Source organism: Lissotriton vulgaris, chromosome 3_2 (assembly GCF_964263255.1).
Source record: "Lissotriton vulgaris chromosome 3_2, aLisVul1.2, whole genome shotgun sequence".
Taxonomy (NCBI): Eukaryota; Metazoa; Chordata; class Amphibia; order Caudata; family Salamandridae; genus Lissotriton; species Lissotriton vulgaris.
In genome coordinates this window covers 19,290,339-19,313,797 of record NC_141690.1, presented here as the reverse complement: position 1 = coordinate 19,313,797, position 23,459 = coordinate 19,290,339, and positions in this window count along the sequence as shown.

The following is a 23,459-nucleotide window of genomic DNA, read 5'->3' as shown; positions in this document are numbered from 1 at the left end:
GCGGTGTGCTGTGCTATTGCCTGAGTTAATGTTAATATAACACCGTCACGCAATTACAGTTACTGGCTTTGTCTCATTACTTACTCAGAAATAGTTGCGTGTGATCTCAGCCCATCTGTGTCTCCCATCTGGTGCTGCTGCCACACCTGCTGCGCCTGGCTCTGGCTATGGACAATCCTCACCCTCATCCTCTGAGTCAGTTAGTTCCACTGCTGTTCCTTTTCTTTGTGGCAAGGTTATGCAGCATGGCACATGTTGCTATTATTTTACAGCAGATGATAGGGCGGTACTGCCGTGCACCTCCACTTTTGTGGAGGCAGCGGAACCTGTTTTTTAGGAGGCCAAATATGCGCTACACCACATTGTGCGCATATCTATGTGCCACATTGTATCTCCTCTCACATGGGGTAGATGGGTTGAGATATGGAATCAGGATAAATGCCTGCACGGCATATGCACTATCACCTGAGTGAGACAGGAAGAGTCATTAATAACAGTCACCGACAAATTAATCCAAGGTATACATCAGGGTGTCTCACATTGATGTACCTAGCCGGTATCCTACCCCAAATTTGCCCCCAGCCAGACTTGTGTAGATCCCACTGCTCCTGAATATGTAGAAGTCATGGGTGCTCCTTGGAAATTTGGCTACGATGTCGTTGATGATGTGGTGCGCATCATAAATTACCTGCACATTGATGAAATGTGTAGATTTGCGGATCCGGTATTTGTACTCTGTAGCTGCAGGTGGGCATATTGGTATGTGTGTTCCATCAATGCACCCTATTACATGTGGGAACTGTGCCTTTTGATAAAAATCCATCTTGGTTTTATGCAGTTCCGCCTGTGTTCTGGGGAACTGTATGCAGTGGTGCATTCTTTGCATCATGGCATCCAGGAAAGTGTTGAAGAAACGGCACAGGCAACTCTGTTACACACCACCTGCCACAGCTATCACACCGTGGTAACCACCTAATGCAAGTAGGTGCAGGCTACAAAGCACCTGGACATGTGGTGGTATAGTGTGCGCCCTTGGTGTCTGATGCTCCAGGAGTGGGTGCAGGTCCCGTATCAGGTCTAGGATGGTTTGGGGGTGAAGCTTGTACCTCTCGTGGATTTCAGCCTCAGTCAGTTGGAATAATGTTATGCGCAGTCTGTACACTAGTTCCTCCCCTCTCCAGATCCTCAGTCCTGCTGCCTGCATCCGAAGCCACCTTGCAATGACATAGAGGGCCGCCATTGTGTTCACACTGTCGCATTTTGGGAATGTTTAAATGCAGTGCATCTGATTACCACCCGCTTGGAGTCTGTGGTAATTTGTGACTCCTAAATAACAAATATTTGATAATAGCGATTTTTGGTACATCAATTTGCAAATTGTTTTAAGGATTTCTTATTTAGCGATTCCGTATTTAGGGATTCAGTGTGTACTAATTGCAAATTAAGGAATCCCTAACTGGTTTCCCTTATTTTTAGCGAATCCTTATTTTGCAATAGCATTTGGTGTTACCTACATTGTACATGGCAATTTATCGGTCGCTAAAGCTGAAATTCCGGAAATTCCAGCGTTGGCGCTCGGTATTTGGCCACCTACATCTGGCCCTAAATATCAAAGTTCTGACACATTTTTTATAGGCTATACCAGGCTTGCAAAAGTGGTGGTCAGCCCATATTCTTAACTTTGGATACTAGAATTAAATAAGAGAGACTGCGTGTAACATATAAAACTTTCTATATACTGACCAACCATCTTGTCTGAAAGAATAACTTCACATCACAGACTGTAAAAGAAAGACAGCAATCAAAACCATCTACTATGTGAAAAGGATAAAGTCAAAATCAAAGCTGCCCTTCTGTTGCCTAGCTTCAATATGGTGAAATATGATCATGTATTCCATCATTCTGAATCATGATCTTCTTACATTCAGCAACAAGGGGTGGTAATGGACAGAGTTTCTGAATTAAGCAGAATACTCTCACCCAGTCAAGAGATATGGGCTAGATCCAACACCGATTTTTAGCTCACTGCACCATCCCAGATCAGAACCTGGCTATTTGCAAATTAGTCTGTTCCTGTCCCAGTGCATGATGGGAACAGGGCAAACCAAACTACCAAGCCAATTCTTACACTGGGAAGGAAACAAGCTACCGGGGACCGGTTTCTGGCATTTCAGCCGTCGTCGGCCCGGCTTGCTTGAATCCTGTTGGTGCAATGAGCAAGGGACTCACATCTGAGTATACCCTTCCACGCTTAGGGTGGACAAAATATTTAACAACAAGGGGTAGTAATGGACAGAGTTTCTGAATTTAGCAGAATACTCTCACCCAGTCAAGAGATCAGGGCTAGATCCAACACCATTTTTTTGCTCACTGCACCATCCCAGCTCAGAACCTGGCTATATACAAATTAGTCCGTTCCTGTCCCAGTGCATGATGGGAACAGGGCAAACCAAACTACCAAGCCAATTCTTACACTGGGAAGGAAACAAGCTACCGGGGACCGGTTCCTGGCATTTCAGCCGTCGTCGGCCCGGCTTGCTTGAATCCTGTTGGTGCAATGAGCAAGGGACTCACATCTGAGTATACCCTTCCACGCTTAGGGTGGACAAAATATTTAACAACAAGGGGTGGTAATGGACAGAGTTTCTGAATTAAGCAGAATACTCTTACCCAGTCAAGAGATCAGGGCTAGATCCAACACCGTTTTTTAGCTCACTGCACCATCCCAGCTCAGAACCTGGCTTTATGCAAATTAGTCTGTTCCTGTCCCAGTGCATGATGGGAACAGGGCAAACCAAACTACCAAGCCAATTCTTACACTGGGAAGGGAACAAGCTACCGGGGACCGGTTTCTGGCATTTCAGCCGTCGTCGGCCCGGCTTGCTTGAATCCTGTTGGTGCAATGAGCAAGGGACTCACATCTGAGTATACCCTTCCACGCTTAGGGTGGACAAAATATTTAACAACAAGGGGTGGTAATGGACAGAGTTTCTGAATTAAGCAGAATACTCTCACCCAGTCAAGAGATCAGGGCTAGATCCAACACCGTTTTTTAGCTCACTGCACCATCCCAGTTCAGAACCTGGCTATATGCAAATTAGTCTGTTCCTGTCCCAGTGCATGATGGGAACAGGGCAAACCAAACTACCAAGCCAATTCTTACACTGGGAAGGAAACAAGCTACCGGGGACCGGTTTCTGGCATTTCAGCCGTCGTCGGCCCGGCTTGCTTGAATCCTGTTGGTGCAATGAGCAAGGGACTCACATCTGAGTATACCCTTCCACGCTTAGGGTGGACAAAATATTTAACAACAAGGGGTGGTAATGGACAGAGTTTCTGGATTAAGCAGAATACTCTCACCCAGTCAAGAGATCAGGGCTAGATCCAACACCATTTTTTATCTCACTGCACCATCTCAGCTCAGAACCTGGCTATATGCAAATTAGTCTGTTCCTGTCCCAGTGCATGATGGGAACAGGGCAAACCAAACTACCAAGCCAATTCTTACACTGGGAAGGAAACAAGCTACCGGGGACCGGTTTCTGGCATTTCAGCCGTCGTCGGCCCGGCTTGCATGAATCCTGTTGGTGCAATGAGCAAGGGACTCACATCTGAGCATACCCTTCCACGCTTAGGGTGGACAAAATATTTAACAACAAGGGGTGGTAATGGACAGAGTTTCTGAATTAAGCAGAATACTCTCACCCAGTCAAGAGATCAGGGCTAGATCCAACACCGTTTTTTAGCTCACTGCACCATCCCAGCTCAGAACCTGGCTATATGCAAAAGAGTCTGTTCCTGTCCCAGTGCATGATGGGAACAGGGCAAACCAAACTACCAAGCCAATTCTTACACTGGGAAGGAAACAAGCTACCGGGGACCGGTTTCTGGCATTTCAGCCATCGTCGGCCCGGCTTGCTTGAATCCTGTTGGTGCAATGAGCAAGGGACTCACATCTGAGTATACCCTTTCACGCTTAGGGTGGACAAAATATTTAACAACAAGGGGTGGTAATGGACAGAGTTTCTGAATTAAGCAGAATACTCTCACCCAGTCAAGAGATCAGGGCTAGATCCAACACCGTTTTTAGCTCACTGCACCATCCCAGCTCAGAACCTGGCTATATGCAAATTAGTCTGTTCCTGTCCGAGTGCATGATGGGAACAGGGCAAACCAAACTACCAAGCCAATTCTTACACTGGGAAGGAAACAAGCTACCGGGGACCAGTTTCTGGCATTTCAGCCATCGTCGGCCCGGCTTGCTTGAATCCTGTTGGTGCAATGAGCAAGGGACTCACATCTGAGTATACCCTTCCACGCTTAGGGTGGACAAAATATTTAACAACAAGGGGTGGTAATGGACAGAGTTTCTGAATTAAGCAGAATACTCTTACCCAGTCAAGAGATCAGGGCTAGATCCAACACCGTTTTTTAGCTCACTGCACCATCCCAGATCAGAACCTGGCTATTTGCAAATTAGTCTGTTCCTGTCCCAGTGCATGATGGGAACAGGGCAAACCAAACTACCAAGCCAATTCTTACACTGGGAAGGAAACAAGCTACCGGGGACCGGTTTCTGGCATTTCAGCCGTCGTCGGCCCGGCTTGCTTGAATCCTGTTGGTGCAATGAGCAAGGGACTCACATCTGAGTATACCCTTACACGCTTAGGGTGGACAAAATATTTAACAACAAGGGGTGGTAATGGACAGAGTTTCTGAATTAAGCAGAATACTCTCACCCAGTCAAGAGATCAGGGCTAGATCCAACACCGTTTTTTAGCTCACTGCACCATCCCAGCTCAGAACCTGGCTATATGCAAATTAGTCTGTTCCTGTCCCAGTGCATGATGGGAACAGGGCAAACAAAACTACCAAGCCAATTATTACACTGGGAAGGAAACAAGCTACCAGGGACCGGTTTCTGGCATTTCAGCCATCGTCGGCCCGGCTTGCTTGAATCCTGATGGTGCAATGAGCAAGGGACTCACATCTGAGTATACCCTTCCATGCTTAGGGTGGACAAAATATTTAACAACAAGGGGTGGTAATGGACAGAGTTTCTGAATTAAGCAGAATACTCTCACCCAGTCAAGAGATCAGGGCTAAATCCAACACCGTTTTTTAGCTCACTGCACCATCCCAGCTCAGAACCTGGCTATATGCAAATTAGTCTGTTCCTGTCCCAGTGCATGATGGGAACAGGGCAAACCAAACTACCAAGCCAATTCTTACACTGGGAAGGAAACAAGCTACCGGGGACCCGTTTCTGGCATTTCAGCCGTCGTCGGCCCGGCTTGCTTGAATCCTGTTGGTGCAATGAGCAAGGGACTCACATCTGAGTATACCCTTCCACGCTTAGGGTGGACAAAATATTTAACAACAAGGGGTGGTAATGGATAGAGTTTCTGAATTAAGCAGAATACTCTCACCCAGTCAAGAGATCAGGGCTAGATCCAACACCGTTTTTTAGCTCACTGCACCATCCCAGCTCAGAACCTGGCTTTATGCAAATTAGTCTGTTCCTGTCCCAGTGCATGATGGGAACAGGGCAAACCAAACTACCAAGCCAATTCTTACACTGGGAAGGAAACAAGCTACCGGGGACGGTTTCTGGCATTTCAGCCGTAGTTGGCCCGGCTTGCTTGAATCCTGTTGGTGCAATGAGCCACACTTTAGGTGTGGCAGGGTATACTCAGACATTCAGGATTCAAGCAAGCCGGGCCGAAGACGGCTGAAATGCCAGAAACCGTCCCCGGTAGCTTGTCTCCTTTCTGCCCTGTTCCAATGATGCACTGGGCCGGGGACAGACTGATTTGCATATAGCCAGGTTCTCAGCTGGGATGGTGCGATGAGATAAATAACGGTGATGGATCAAGCCCTGATCTTTGGACTGGGTAAGAGTGGTCTGCTTAATTCAGACACTCTGTTCATCACCAACCCCTTTTCTGAATCGTTTTTGGCCACTATAGGTGTGGCAGGGTATACTCAGACATGAGTCCCTTTCTCACTGCACCATCAGGATTCAAGCAAGCCGGCCCGAAGACGGCTGAAATGCCAGAAACCGGTCCCCGGTAGCTTGTCTCCTTTCTGGTGAAGAATTGGCTTGGTAGTTTAGTCTGCCCTGTTCCCATGATGCACTGGGCCAGGGACAGACTGATTTGCATATAGCCAGGTTCTGAGCTGGGATGGTGCAGTGAGATAAATAACGGTGATGGATCAAGCCCTGATCTTTGGACTGGGTAAGAGTGGTCTGCTTAATTCAGACACTCTGTTCATCACCACCCCCTTTTCTGAATCTTCTTACATTCAGGTCATGAAACTATTATTCCCTAGCTAATTTTCTTTCTTTTTTTCTTTTTCTTTTTTATTGGCATTTCTAGCTAATTGTCTTTCTTAGTTATACTTCACTCCTACTTCTGTGCATAAGGTGAAGTGTTACTCCACTTAATTATAAGTGCTCCCTTGACCTTGAGGCTAGTGTAGTAGAGTTGTGTGACTTAGCAATGAGGGAACCCTATTGGCTCCTGATGGACTCCGTGGAACTGTGATTTAAGTGTTAGAGTATAGTGAAGTGAATGCAGGTTTAGAACGTTTAATTTGCGGTTACACGAAGGTGAATAAAGACATGTAATACTAAGCTCTGTGTTTCGCAGCCATTGGTGCATACCCAGGCTGGGGAGGATGCTACAACTGTCGACGAGATAGGGGATAGTGAAGGAAATGAATCGATTCAGGCCACCTGGTTCTTCCGACCAGCAACCTTTACAGCCGTCCGATTCACCAGCTGAACCTGTGCAGGACCCTTCCAGAGCGGCTCCAAACTCTTTTTGGGCTGGAAGTTCCTAAGAAGTACAAAGTCATCAGGCTGAATATCGTGGCCTGGTTCCTCTGGTATAGGCAGCAGGGACTCCAGCACCTGTTGGTGAATAGAACGTGAACTTTCATTTAACTGGCCAAGATAATCAAACATATATTATAAACAACAATGGAGAGTAGAGGGATTTTATCCACCTTGGTGGATGGAAGAGTACTCCTAATCCCAGTATCCCAGGAGTATCACCATAGATAAGGCTAAAGAGTGATATCGGTGGGATGGAATTCTAATGAAAAAAGAAGAAGTCCTTCTTTGTTTTTAAAGAACCCCTCACTCACCGACATGGTCGGTGACATGCTTCATCATCGGGGTCACCTTGACAGCCGAGTGCCATCAAGGTGTGCTGCAACACCTGGGATACAGTGGAGCGGGTATGTGAGTGATGAATGTAAAGAAAAAAGGGTATCAGTGAATTAAAATTTGTCCTGGTATGGCTTATACAATATTTTATTCTAAGACTACTGGAAAAAAATGAAAACAGTGCGTGATCGATACAGTGATGGTTTTATTCTGACCAAATGTATCTGTGAGGTATGTGTGAGGTCTACATGTTTCAAACCGTGAAGGAAATTACCGGTTTTTCATCAGGACCAAAAATAAAGGTGTTGGGTGGTCAGGGTACACTAACACCCTGCCGTGCCTGCAACCCTTTGTTCCCAGATAACAAAATATGTTATAGGGCAGAGAAATAAGCAACCCTATTTCGTATACCTATTTCGCCCCTCCGTACGCCCGTGCGTACGGAGGGGCGAAATAGGTATACGTCTGTATACAGACCACTGAAACTAATACGTTTCCTATACTGTGGCCTCCCTTCCCTCTAATCCCGTGAAGCATTCTAAACCCCTAAAGAGGAGTTTTTTCTGCTTTTAATGCAACCACTATTGGGTTGCTTATTTCTCTGCCCTATAACATATTTTGTTATCTGGGAACAAAGGGTTGCAGGCACGGCAGGGTGTTAGTGTACCCTGACCACCCAACACCTTTATTTTTGGTCCTGATGAAAAAACCGGTAATTTCCTTCACGGCTCCTCCCTCAATAGACATATCCTGTCCACTATAATCCAAAAACGTATCTTCAAACCGAGTAAAAAAAAATCAGGGACACTCTCATCCTTCATCTGTCAATAAGCTGTCAATTTGTCTCAGCTTACCTTCTCAGGTGGAATACGTGGATGCATATATGTAATAATACGACCTGGCAAAGCAAGTATCTCAGCACAAATTGTATCACCTGGCTTCCTTTTCTGAATCCATCCTTTTATTACATCCCATGTACTGCCTAACTCTGCAATATGATCTTGAGGATAAACCTGTCGTAGAAGAGTCAGCCTCTGTTAACTCCTTCTAATGTGCTGTATGATGTTTCCTAGGATAGGCAAATTAGCCTTAATGGCTAAAACCTCACTCCTTTTCCACGGAGTATAAATCCATTGCTCCCAAAAACGAGCCACCACAGACAGTCTAGTGACAACACAATGCTGGTCGATCACTTCAGGTATCTCCGAGTTGTAAATAGGATGAACCTCTCACATCAGAAACTGATTTATCGGGGTAGGGCTCTTCTCATGTAATTTTTTCCCGATAGGCAACTAAAGTGGTGATATTCCCAAACACTTCTCCATGCTCCAAATCAGCAACATATGCACAATTTTTAATATCAAATAAAATTTGGGGCACTTCCGGCCCAATGTGTATTTTCCAGAGATTAATCAATGTAGAGGATATGTGTTTAAGGGCATGTTGCTGTATGAAGGGTTCAAAATCTCGCATAACTTCCCAAATATCTTCAACATTATAGATCGCGTTACAAACCCACCATGTAGTCTGTTCAGCTATTACTTGTTTCTCTTCATCCCTTACCTCAGATAGTATTAACAGGCCCATTTGCTCCCTAAAATTCACCCAGTCTTTTCCCTCTAACCGTCTCACTGGTGTGTCAGCGTCCAAAAGTGATGGAGAATGAATAACCACAGTAGGAGAAGCAACAGACCCGACAGGCATAATTGTAGTCGGTGGTTGCACCTGAGGAGAAAAAACAGAGGACACAGGCATTGAAACAGTAGCAGTACTAGAAGTCATGTCATCAGGGATAGGGAGGGTAAAGAAAGACCGAGGGTGCTGTGGTCAAAGTTGTAGCAGTAATAGCCATAGATATGGGAGCAACCACAACAGATGAAACTGATGGCTGCAGTTGCAAAGGAATATTGGGATGCTTCCTCTGCAGGGCATAAGGAGGCGAGGTCAGGTGTCTAACAACTTCTCTACAAAAGCATCAGCTTAACCAAATAGGACTTATCAATATGCAGCCAAAATCTCCTATTCTCACATTCAATACCTGACTCCTGTTTTGCTGCATAAGATTCAAGAAGTTTCTGTGTTAGTGTTTGCATTTTCCCTTTTCATGCGTCCCTTTCCATCTTTAACCACCTCTGTTGAGCTTCCTTTTGCCAGTTCCTGAGAGAATCAACTGTCTACTTCTTTTCTTAAATAACTGTTCCTCTAGAAACATAATTTTTTGTTCATCAAATGTGCCAGTCAAAGGCCTCTGCAATTCGGCAGTGTCCCTCGTATATTTGTGCCATAATGTACTAAACATAATAGGGCCAAGGCCATGTTTCACATACATATCATAATTACGGCTGCCCTCAGGAGGCAGAGGCCTAGCTTCTTCCAATCGAGCATCTGCAGAACAACAACGACAACACAAGTTCCAAATCTTGCTGAGCCCAGGCATTTTAAAAGAGAAACAAAGTCAATACTATTACCTGGCAAAGTATTTGCAAATACGCTTATCTAACAAACAGTTCGCAGACCATGCCAAACTCAAACCCAAACGGTACCATTTCCACAAAGAACCAAAACATATTCACCTGACTGACTGCCGACTCTTCAGACCAAACGGTCAGATCCCAGGGTTTCGCCGTTCAGGAATCCAGTCAGGATGGCCTCTGGGTTTGGCACCGTCCGGCAGCACAGAAGGTGCAGCTGTGAGCACCAAACTGTTCATGCAGGTATCCCTGAGCCCTCAGTCCGACCTGACAATGCTCTTGTACTCCCCTCCGACTACGGACATGGGATGGGGCATAACCTGAAAGAGTCCCTGTTCGGTCGCCAACTGAAGGAAATTACCCGATTTGGGCCACCCTGGTCATTTAAACCACTTCTCAGCCTTCCGTACTAAATGAAGAGTTGGTCGGACAGTAGAGAATACAAACCAATAATTATTTATTCAGATATACTCAGAGTGGACCCTCATCTGTCCAGTCGCTAAGAAGTGCTACAAAGAGGACTGAAATCGACGAGCATATAGAAACATTATGTAGGTTTCCTAACTAGGCGGAAACACGCCCACAGTGGAATTTTCCAAGCAGGTGCAGTCAAACTGGGGAATACAGAAAAAATAGCTTAGTTCTCATATCTTACACAAAGTGGTGAAGTCCAAGGCCGTTTTATCCAGAGCCTGGCACCTGACAAGGGGGAGAGGGCCTCTCTCTTATGAGAAAACTATGTGCTAACGTGAACATTGTGCTCATTACTGAAGCAAAACCTAAGAAGAGAAATGAAACCTAATAGGGGGTCATTTCTATGAAAAGGGACAAGTTTAGTTTCGAATGGCTTAAAATGGTGACTAAATAGAAAATGGTGTAGTGTATGCTAACTTACACAAAGTACTGGGTAAACATAAACAGCCTATTCTAACAATAAGTAACCCAAAGAGCAACCGTGCTGTCCCAGAGAGTTTGCCATGGTCTAGCAAACTGCTCATGCGAGCCACATGTGCCTCAGTCGAAGTGCAGAATCGATGCTTGGCTTATGTGGAGTCAAAGCAGACCCCGCGATATTCTCCAACTACCATCCCATCTCCCTCCTCCCTAAACCTGCCAAAGTCCTGGAGAAAGCAGTTCAGCTCCAGCTTACTGATTACCTGGAAAGCCACTCTCTGCTTCACGGATCCCAATCCGGCTTCCGAGCAGGATTTAGCACCGAAACGGCCCTGCTGGAGGTGTCGGAGACCATTCGGGAGTGCGTGGACAGGGGCGAGGAGGCCATGTTGGTTCTCCTCGACCTGTCCGCAGCTTTCGATACGGTTTCTCACCCCATCCTCTTGGACCGTCTCAGGCAGATAGGCATCGGTGGCACTGCTATCGGCTGGATAGAGTCCTTTCTCTCATCTAGAAGCCAGAAAGTGCTACTGCGCCCCTACAAATCACTGAAAAAACCTCTGTCTTGTGGGGTGCCACAGGGCTCTGCCCTCAGCCCTCTATTCTTCAATGTCTACCTGGCCCCCCTGGCTGACGTCGTGGAATCCTACGGAGTCAGGGTGGTATCCTACGCCGACGACACTCAGTTGGTGTTTTCCTTTCGGGACCACTCGGACTCCGCATTCCTCAACTTCCGCCAATGTCTGAATAACATCAGCAGCTGGATGACTACGAACCATTTGAGATTAAATGCAGATAAAACGGAGGTTCTGTTTTTTAATCAGAAAACCTCTATTCCCTCGGTTTGGTGGTGGCCGACAGCTCTTAATCCCGCCCCAACCCCGGTTCGCTCGGCGCGGAATCTGGGTTTCCAATTTGATGACTCCTTGTCATGTAAAACCCAGATTAATAAGGTCACCTCTGCCTGCTTCATGAAATTACGGATGATAAAAAAGATCCTCCCGTACCTTCCCACTGATTCCCGCCGCACAGTCACCCAGGCCCTTATCACCTCCCACCTGGACTATGCGAATAGCCTCTATGCAGGAGCTCCACAGTACCTGATTGGCAGGCTGCAGATTGTCCAGAATGCTGCGGCCAGGCTGATTGGTAACATCCCTTACCGTCAATCTGTCTCTGCATATCGAAGGCTACTCCACTGGCTCCCTGTGGCCAGTCGCATCCAGTTTAAGGTCCTCACCCTTACCTATCGAGCCGTCAACAACTTGGGCCCTACTTACCTGAAAAATCGGATCTCGATATCTTGTTCCGCCAGATCCTTGAGATCCAATGACCTCCGTCTCCTCATCTCACCCCGCTTCAGACTTTCCAGAACCGGTGGCAGAGGTTTCGGCGTCATTGCTGCCAGACTGTGGAACTCCCTCCCTCTGGAGCTGAGGTTCTGCCCCTCTGAAACCGTCTTCCGAGCCAAGCTCAAAACCTGGCTCTTCTCCGGACTCTAACTTTCTCTGCACCGCCCTTTCTTTCTTCCCGTCTCCACTCAGTAAACTCCTGGATTTCAGCGCCGGGACACCCCTTCGGGGGTAGCTGCGCGCTTTACAAACTCCATAAAATAAATAAAAAAATAAATAAAAAAGCGCAACTCCAGCCAGTGTGAAGCATTTGAATATACCAAAAGCTTCACTGAGAAGTATACACATTGTTGCAAAAAACCTGCTTGGAAGGCCGTAAATAGAGGTACCGCTCTTCTACACAACCTAAAGCTTTACATCATACAAAGTGATAACGTTAAATACAGATACAAAAAGGTTTTGAAAGAGCAGCAAATAGCGACAGCAAATTGCAAGATAACACTGCAATAAGAAGCTTTGCTTGGCAGAGATCAATCAGATGTCAGACAGTACTTAGTGACGCCTAAAAGCCAAGAAATTCAAATACGAGAAAGTGACATCAGCTTACCAGAACTGAGTAAAGAGAGTCATCATACCACAGTGCTGGGTGGAGTGGCCCCAGAGGAAGTACCAGCGGTTGTGCTTTTGGTGCCGTCCATACATGAAGCAGCACACCACCAAAACTGCCAGGTGGCAGCTAAGAGCAACTTCAAAGGTCTCCAGAAAAGTGAAGGACTCCAATGGAGACTAAGAGGGAGGTTAAGGTTCTACAGACTGTCTAAGATGACTTAGAGGCCAGCATAGCCTGGCCGCTATGTCATCTTGGAGATAGTATGGATGGAGCATGTCCTAGTGGACAGCATACAGTGTGAGAGAGAACTCCACTCTCAGTGGCAGCCAATCTCATAAATGGTTACGATGTTGACGCCTTCTTGAAACCACCACTACCATTCGATACAGTCAAAATGCTAAATATTGGTGACAGATGGACTGCTTGGAAAGAGACATTGATGATTTCATTGATGTGATAGAAGAAGCAGATAACAAGAAGATTAACAAATACTTTAAGAAACTTGCTAGTGAAGGTGTGAAATAAGTCATAAAGGCAATGCGGCGAACTGCCGAAATTACATAATGTCAAATCAAAGCAGCCTTGAATCTCAAATTCAATTCAATGCTAAGTGCAGATTACAAAAGGTACATTTTCAGTCAAGAATGACAGAAAGTTGGTAAAACCATTGACAAATGTGTTAAGAGACTGGGTACGCTCATCAAATACTGTAAGTTCAATTAATTTCATGGTGAGGAAGCTATTCGTCTCCGATTTATTGATGGATGACTGTCGGAGTCATTCAGACAGCAAATGCTGAGAGAAACTTTTAGTCTGGTGTGAGTTCTCATGGCTTTCAGAGCTGGAGTACTTGATGATTGACAAGATGCTAAAATGGAGGCCAGAGGTGCCCAGAGTGAGACAGTCATGAAAGTCAAAAGTAAGCAAAAGTATCTGGCAGAAGGACACAGAGTGATTTTTCCAAGGAAAAAGAAGTTGTGCTTCAGGTGTGGTTTTCGTTTCCACACAAAGGTAAATGTTCCACCATTGGACAGATCTGCAAAGGCTGTGGGAAGGAGAATCATTATTTAATGATTTGGAAGGTGAAGGAGAAAGTAAGTGCTTCATGGCTCAAGGACAAAATGGCTGCCCAAACGTTCCAGAAGTGACGTTCGATGCACGCCCATATAGCCAAGCGACAACACCAGTTGAGGCAAGTGCCACCAAACAGAGTTGATCATCATCTAAATCATTGTCATACAGTTTTTTAGTATCATAGTCAAGTGAAAGTAAAGAAGATGGTTGCGCAATGTCGATGTTTACCTCGGCAAAAGCATGTGCATGTTTGTCTGGCCTCATGAGAAGAAAAATACAGGTTAAAGAAAAGTCAAAATGGAAAAGCACCAAAGTCATTCAAACATTACCTGAAGATTACAGTCAAAGTAAACAGTTGCTCAATACCTTTATTATCTGTAGTGATGCATCGTTAAACATTATGCCTGAGGAGAAATACAGTGAACTATCTCCATTGCCATAACTTATACCATTGAAAACCAAAGTGTATACATGGGTTGAACGACACAATTAAAAAGTCAGGATTCATTTGTAGCAATGATGAAACACAGGAAAACAAAAGTAAAAAACCCCATTCATGTACTTCAAGATACAGCACAGCTGCTGATATGGGACAAATATCAGTGAGCAATAACATGAATGCTCATTACAAAATAGTAAGTCAGTTCCCTTTGTTATTTTATGCTATGAAAATACAATTGCACTTTAACGAGGATATACGTCCTTTTGCTCAAAGACATAGACAAATTGCATTTCATTTACAGGAAGCTGTTGAAAAAGAACTTGAGTCCTTTCTCAAACATTATATCATTGAGTGTTCCACTGGCTCAACTCCATGGCTTTCTCCCATAGTGGCGGTACCCAAAAAGGACATAAAAGGAGCTGTAATATATGATATGCACCAAGCGAACAAGGAAATTGAAAGAGCATGACATCCCGGCCACACATTTCCGACATTATAGCACAAATGAATGGTTCAAAGGTCTTCTCTCCCTTGATTTGAGTAAGGGATATCATCAGTTGGAACTCAAGGAGAATTTCAGGTACATTATAAAATGTTCTACACATATTGGTCTATTCCATTATAAAAGAATTTTGGTGTGTCATTAGTTGCAGAGCTTTTTAAAGATGTCATTTGATGTATCATACAGCCTGTTGTGAATGCTTGCAATTATAGTGATGACATATTGGTTTCAGAGCTATACAGAAGGAGCATGATAAAGCTCTCATGGAAGTGTGTCTTTTGCTCTCTGAAGCAGGTTTAACTTTAAATGCTGAGAAATGCGAGTTCCATAAAAAAAGTTACAATTCTTTGCCCATAACTTTTCTGATAGGGGTATGACATCCGATCCCGCTAAAGTGCAAGCGTTGTCAACTACAAGTCCCCCATAAAATGTTTCCATGTTATGTTAATTCCTTGGCATGGCCAGCTACTATTCTAGATAAATATGAGACTTTGCCACCGTAAGTGCTTCGTTAATAGACTTGGCGAAAAACAATGTTGCATTTCATTGGTCACATGAATGCGAGCAAAGTTTCAAGAAAATCAAACAAGCTATTAAGAACGCTACTGAAATGGCATACCTTGATCCAAAGCTTCACATCAAGGTTGTTGTTGATAATATCCCCATCGGACTAGGCACAATCCTTGCACAGCACAGCGGACACCCAAATGCTTGAAGACATATTGTGTCATATGCAAGTAGAAATTTGTCTCAAGTTGAACGTGCTTATTCACAAACTGAGAAAGAATGTTTAGCAGTCGTGTGGGCTTGTGAACATTTCCATGTATTCTTATATGGAAAGCATTTCACACTTGTAACAGATCATCAAGCATTGTTGACCATCTTTGTCAATCCAAAGACAGAGATGCCTCCTCACATTGAACGTTGGGGTCTATGATTCAAAGAAAACACCTACACAGCCATGTACCGTCCATGGAAAGACCAAAATCTTGCAGACTACTTTTCACAAGTGAATCTACAGTGCCATGGTACCCCTTTCAAGATGGCCGATGACTAAATACATTTCATTGTGAAATTCAGCCCCCAGCTACTATTTTGTTGGAACAAATTTCACTGCCATAGGCCAAGAACACTGTTTTTTTGTACGACGTTAGTCTTTAAAACACACAACTTGTTTTTCATTCAGAATGATTTATTTATGAATATGTAATTTTGCCTTACAGTTGAATTCATGAGTTTATTTTGATGGTGCATTTACATGTAATAAGTGATTTTGATTATGAGCAGGACTTACGTTTTCTAGGTGAGCATGGTATGTAGGATGGGTTTCTCAGTAGGGGTTCACTATGGTCTATCAAGGACTCGTTGCGTTTGTGTACCACATTGTTGGTTAAAAGGAAGTCAGTCGAAGCGGCCACACTGATGGCCACAATGTTGCTTTACTCTAGTTTAGGATTATTTATTTTGTTGTCATGTGAGTTTCTTTATTCTTTTTATTGCTTTAGTTCACATCACTAATGATTCAGTTTTGTACGAGGGAAATAATATATTTATTTATTATTATTATTTTCCTTTTTGTTGTCACATGTTAGTTTAAATTCGAGTATGGCTTGCGCTCTTTAGCATTACAATTTTCCTTTCAGCAGTTAATGCCAGATTCAATTTGAGTATGATTTGTGATGAATAGCAGCTTATTTCATATTTCATGGTGATTTTATGTTTAAGAAGATGCAATTACGTAAGTCTGATGAGCTTCCCTTTTCTATCCAAGTAACCCCTGACTAAGGGCTTTCAGACCAAAATGCATTGGATAAATGTTCGCATGGTTACCCAGATGTAAAAGTGAATTTGAATGTGTTCCTGAAAAAAAGCCTGGATGGGCATTCCTTCAGAATTCAACATTCAGCATTCTTCAGTGGGAATTTTTATGAAATTGGTTTAAAGTGGATTATTTTGGATTACTGGATATTTACTGGATCTACAGTTTAATACTACCAGCTTTTGCCTAAATGGGCAGTGCAGCTTGAGTCTGGGATGCAATAGCACAACAGCTTCCTATACAAGTCAAGATAGTGACATTTTAAAACTAAACAACATTATTGCTCCTCAGCATTGGGACAAGCACACCCAAACTCTTACCAGTGGCAGTGAGTACCAGAAGTTTCAAAATGTCGAAGATGGACTGTCTGTTACTCAAGAAGACATCCTGAGAGGTTCAATAAATGTTATTCCAGAGAGTCTGCAACAACAGATAATTGAAGTGGCCCATGAAGGGCATTGTGGAAACATTGTCACAAAACTAGCTCTCTGAGACAGAGTCTGGTTTCTTCATTTGGATGAGAGAGTTGAAAGAAAATTGAAGGCCTTCCGTCTATGCAACTGTCATTCATTGAAAACAACTCAACACACCTTAAACATGGTAGCGTTGCCAAAGCATGTATGGGAAATAATTGCTGTTGACTTCTTTGGTCCACTTGTCACTTGATGGTGATTGTTGATGAAAACTACTGTTTTCCTTTGATAGAAGATCTCTCATCTATCACTCAAGAAAGAGACATCGAGAGATTAGACAGGATCTTCATGACACGGGGTGTTCCTGTGATCTTATAATCTTAGAAGAGCCCACCTTTTAACAGTTGAGAATTCAGAGACTTTCTCAGTCACCTTAACGTGAAGCATCAGAAGAGCACATCTCTTGGCCACAGGCAGATGGCCTTGTCTAACATTTCATGAGTACTCTTAAGAAAGCTGTCCAGCATTCTGTATTGCAAAAGCTCAACCATAAAACTGTCTTGAATACTACTCTTCCAGCTTACCGTTAGAACCCTCCCTCGACCACAACTGAAAGCACTGTAACCTTGATGTTCTGGAGAGCCATAACGGCCAAGTTACCTCAATGGACCAACAGAAGATCAAATACTGATGGTGAAACCTGTATAAAAGATGAATTGTATAATGAAGGCATATGCCAATGGTTCCCGAACGTTTTAGACCTGTGGCTCTCTTGACCTAATTGGCAGTTGGCCGTGGCTCCCCACCATTTTTTTACCGGTGGGGGGATGTAAGCCCGACCTCTGGAGTACTTCCAGTTGTCTTCCTGAAATTAATTGGGATGCGATGAACGTATTATAATCATATTTGTAACAAAATAAAAATCTAGCAGTTGTTCAGTAGGAACTTGTTAAGTGAGAAATGATACAATCACCTGTTGACTTTATTTAATTTTTCAAATTGTTGTTGAATATGTACTTTCTTAAATTGGAAACAGGGTAAAATCGGTAATGGAATCATCATTTTCTTCAAGGGAAGACTAGGAAATAGAGAGCCCTCACTTTTTTGTTCAGCTCACAACTCTGAATATGTCTGTGAGTATACTTTTTGATTTTCCAATTGATGACAAGCAGAGGAAGTCATGTTTTGGAGCATTTTGTGATCGTTAAAGGTTCCCCGGCAGGCAAAAACATGTCAGGTCAAGTTACCACGAAGATGGGTTTATGCCAGTATGCCAGGTGATGCAGTGACACTTGCATGCCATGTCACTGTGCACGGGTAGACTCAGTCGCCTAGTAAAGGTAGTACAGTAGGGATGGGGCAGTCAGTTGGATGGCAGACTGGGAGGGCTGGTGAACAGCAAGTAATATACTGTCAGTGGGGCCAGGTCAGTGAGCATTGGTAGAGCTAGTAGGCACACTGCAGGTCACTGGGGCTGAGGCAGAGCAGGACAGTAAGGTTAGGGGCAGAATGAGATGAATGGCAGAAGACAGGGCTGCGTAAATTCCAGCCAGCTCAGTGGGGCTGGGGTAGAGCCAGTCTCATGGCAGGAAGAATGGACGGGCAAGAGGCAGTTTTGTAGCATGCTTGTATGAATAAGGTAGTCAGTTGCACAAGGTGGAGGTGGTAGACCCAGTTACATCCCAGATCAGTGGTGGTCAGCTTAAGATATGCATGGCATGCCAGTTGGACTGAGGCTGAGATCGATTGTATGACAAGCAAGAAGGACTTGGCCAAAGTCAGTTGGAAGGCGAATAAGGGGGACCAAGCTAATTCTGTTTGCAGGGCAGACAAGTAGGTCTGGGATACAGCCAGGCACAAAGCAAGTTCAAGTGGTGAGCCTGTCACATGCCAAGTCTGCTGGATGGTGGGATAGAAAGTCACTTTGCACACCCTCCAGTCCATCTTAACCGAGCAAGCCACATGGCAAGCCAGCAGGGCAGCAGAAGAACAAGTGGCATGAGAGGCAAGAACAGTAGTAGTAGATGCAGGTCTGGGCTTCTGCCAGTTGCTTCCGGGATAGAACCAGCCTAATTGTGCATTAGATCCTGCAATACAAGAGCCCTAATTAAAAAATATTCATTAAACTCCACATCCACATCTCTGGATTGCTCTGTATTCATGTGCATTGGGTACGGAGGGCACTGATATATCCCTTTCTTTTTAATAAGAGAGGTTTGTGTCCTTCAATTCTGGGTCACAGGCTGCTCCAGTACATACAAGATACAATGCGTGCCTGTTAACAGTGAGGAAACAATCCTTTCACCCTCATTGAGTGGGGAGAATGACCACAAATTTCAGCGCTGCAATATCTCATCCGAGGTTGAAGCTAGTCAAGTGTAAGAAATAGGGACGGGTAGTACCAGTCCCAGAAAAAGTTTTGAAACATGTAAAAGTGTATGAAAGGTTAGCATGGAGTCAAGAGTAGGGCCGTGAAATGAATCCTGGCTGCAATGTGGCCTATTTCCACAGCCAAGAGTTTGCCCAGTGGAGTTTCAGAATTTAGAAATCAGGCCGGTGTAGGAAGGAAGGAACCTGAAGGAAGACTTCCTATTACTGAAAATGCTATTCTTCATGATTATGGAAGTGCCTTCCCAGTGTGTTTGTGTGGTTGGAGTGTATGCCATTTATTGCAGTATTATCCTTGTACCTGTGTTTGGTACTCTTTTGTAACATGCACACGCCACTTTTCTCTTGTAACACACTGTTTGCTACCTCTCACATTTTGTTTGCTTTTGATACTTGCACAAGTGCCACCATTGCCTACGTAACGTTTGTTCTTGTGCCTGAGTGTCTGCGATAGATTACAGTATTATACCTCTAATTGTACTTTGTTTTCTTTTGTAACCTGCACCCATGTCACTTTTTCCTCCTGTATTGCACCGTTTGCTACCTCATGTATTTTGTTTGCTCACAATTGTCACTTTTACCTCATGTAACTTAACGTCTGCTTTTGTAATTTGTTCACTTGTAATTTTCTCCTCATGTATCATTACTGTTCCTATTGTGAAGCGCTCTGACGCCTTCGGGTAAAGTCTGCGCTATATAAAAACGCATAAATAAATAAATAAATAAGTTCACATAAAGTGCGGGAACAGCAGCCAGCATATAATTATAAAAGGGCTGTGTGAAGTAGCAATATTTGAATTCTTTAAAGTTTATCTTGTGCTGCGAGAAGCCTGCCCTACATGTTCTTTAAGATGCTGTCCTGTTTTCCGATGAGACTGTGGGCCACTGCACAGACATGTATTTAACACTTGTCCCATTTAAACTCGACTTGACAAAATAAATAAGTTAATCATGAGCGAGCAGTGAATCTGCCCTCTTACCTATGTAACTTGAGAAGAGGGTCCCACAAGGCATGGCAGAACACGGCGGGCAGAAATATTGCTCAACAGTCTGCTGAGCATTACGGGGTATGCGGAGGCTACGTCTGTGAATGAAAGCATGTATGTATGCACCTATGCACGTATGGCAGCACTGCGCTCTTACTGTGCCAAACCATGTTCCTGCATTATGCATGTGGCATTTCTTACTCCCCGTTATGTTGCGCTGCGGCTGGAATAACATTCAATTGCCCACTGCATTCAAGCCCTGGTAGAGCGTCTTGCTCAGCACACAGTCAGACGCTATTTTTCCACATCGTGCGCGGCGCCCCTGGCAACTCATAACGGCGCACCAGGGCGCCGCGGCGCACAGTTTCGGAACCGCTGGCATATGCAGACAAGCACTGACATGCAAAAGACATTAATTCGACTAGAGGAGATCAAGTACAAGTCCATCAGTCTAGAAGATGAAAATCGGATGCTCTCTTTGATGCTGAGCCATTTCATTGTGCAACCAACAACGGCGGACACATGGTGACTGTCCAGCGTCTTGAGACAACTATTACGCGAGATTCCTCGCATTTCTAACATGTGGCTCATCACTCGTCAGGTATTGATGTCAAGGTAGAGATTGGGTCTAAGAGGACTAGTGAAAACGCCCTTACTGCTATTGTGCGTACATACATCAACACAGATCATGGACACTTCTACTGCCTGTCCCCAATTTCTGAAGGTCCGATCAGGGCTTGCAATCAGAGTGCCACGAAGACTCATTGAAGAGCTATAAATTGAGTATATATCTGTAAAAAATTTGTCGTTTTTTAGTTCGTCGAAGAGGAGATGTAGTGTTCTGTGAGGTAGCAATGACAGAACCCTTTTGGCTCCTGATAGGCTCTCTAGAACTCTGTTGTAAGTGTTAGAGAGTAGTGAAGTGAGTGCAGGTTTAGAATTTTGAGGTCGCTGTTACATGCAGACAAATAAAGACGTGTAATACTATGGTCCATGTATGGAGTACTCATTTTCGGATACCCAGGCTGGGGAGGATGCTACAGCAAGTTTTGAACTATTAAAGTGTTTAAAATAAATAATAAACAACTTTGGCAGAAAAACATATGAATATTCTGGCGAGACTGTTCAGTGAGCTAATATCTTCAGTGGCCTGCGGGCCTCAGTTCGAATTCCTGCAAGGCCAACTCAGACTTCTATCCTTCTATGTAGAATAAATTGACTGACCTTAACGTCGGTATCAGTTTAAAGTAATAACTAAAGTGCTGGGAGAAGGCAATAACTATGGAAATGTTGTGTGACAAAACATTACTTACTGGCGTTGTGCTCAATCACCCTTGCGTTGCTGTCAATGCTCAGATGCATCACAATGCTTAGTTTGGATTATTCAGGAAGAGTATTCTGGCCCTGGCCTACCTGAAAGTTGTGAATGTGGCTTGCCATTTTTAGTTTATTTAAAATATAGAAATACACATCACAGGAGTGGTCCAAATGATTCAGCCTCTGCTAGCAGCATTAACTTTTAGCAGAGGACAACACAAAATGGGAGGATTGTTTGTAGAGACAAGTGAACGCCTGTCACAAGTTGGAGTGGCAGCAGAGATGGCCATGTGTGTGCCAGTGATTGAGGCAACAGATGCTTCAAGAGAAAATGCACCAGTGTCAGTGGATAGCAAGAGGCTCAAGAAATCAACAAAATTGAAGATCGAAGGACATGAATATTTGGACAGATATTAACAGGGAGGAATGTTGTGCTAATACTATCATCAATGTGTGCATCGTTGAGTAGAGTTTCTTTACTATCTAGAAAAATAGGGAGGAGTGGTGGAACAACGCATCTTTACTGCAGGGGATGGGCTTTGGTGGCCCTAGCAATCCTTCCTGGGCAATGAAAATGAACAAGTTTATTGGCTGCTGACCTACAATGAGCGTGAAAACATGTCTGCTTACCTCAGACAGTGAGTTGAATGGACAGTAAGATGTAATAGGGTACTGCTGGCTCCCTACTATCTCCACCCATTCCGCTTTTCTGACTCATTTTAAAATCGTGTACTAACAGTGACACCAACATATGATACACCCGCCTTGACAATTTCAGTATAAACCCACCAAGGAGGCCATGGTTGGTGTCCCCACTTCTGTTCCATAGCAAGCAAGTTATCGAATCTACTCGGTATTCCCTGAGATAATAGGAAGTGGTGACAATGGTGTGCAGAAACACCTGCATGTAATCAGTACTTGTCTTTCTCGAGCATCACACCTACTTGAAAGGCCCAAAGAGGACAAGGGCATGTAGAGCGAGCTGGAGGAGACCTATTGAAATAACATCAATATTACATGTTGCCAGACTTCTAGTAACATCTATATTTCATTATTCATGTGCATGTTCAGAATTTCTACCAAGTGCCAATGGTTGGTAAGGAGCAGCAAATCCCATACCTATCTCACAAGATTGTCTTCTTTTATTTCTTTAAAACGTAATCACTTGTGTTATCCACCTGTGAATATGCTATAATGAGAAAAAGAGTTCCAGCAAATCTGGCCATTGTAAGCAGAAACTCTATAGCCCAAATAATACAGAATTGAACTTTAATTCTACTTCCATTGGATGGTGCCAACTGGTTCCCCTCTTCGCTTCCTGATTGAATCTCGAAATTGCTTTACACACAGCGTTGAAGGACTGGTAGGACTACACCCAGGGCCGGACTGGGTGCCAAAACCGGCCCTGGCAAAGTGCTCGCTCCCCCATCCCCCACCCCTTCCCCCCAGGGGGTTGTGGGTGCTGCCGAGCTCTTTGCCAGGGCCGGTTTTCGGCCGATTTTGTTACAGGGAATTGCCCGGTGCCCTCCACGGCCAGCCCGGCCCTGACTAACTGAGTACACAATCCGTTCCTTGGAACAAAAAATTTCTGTGTTTTATGTACAGTTTCTGCTTACTTGTCATAAAGAGTTGACCACAGCAGAATTTTGGGCCCTTCTGGGTTTTCTGTTGCAGATTTGTTAATAGCTGTAGGCTCTGGGTAAACGCAGGTTGGTAAAGGGACTAGGTGAAGCTCTCCAAACAGAGCTCAGTGTGGTTGGTGGTTATGATGAAAGGAGATGATAACATTATCTGCAGTATTTTGGCTTGTTGAATGCAAGGCACGAGGTTCTCACTGGTAGTTAAACCACCTTGGTCTGAGCTCTTGGACTTAACTCTGGGAACTCAGGATTAAACCTAGCCTAAACCAGGTGTAAATTACATGCATGCAAAGAATAATAACATTGTGAATCCGCCCCTATGTGATTTAACCCTAATACGTGGTTTTTCACTTTCCCATCATGGATCTTCAATACCC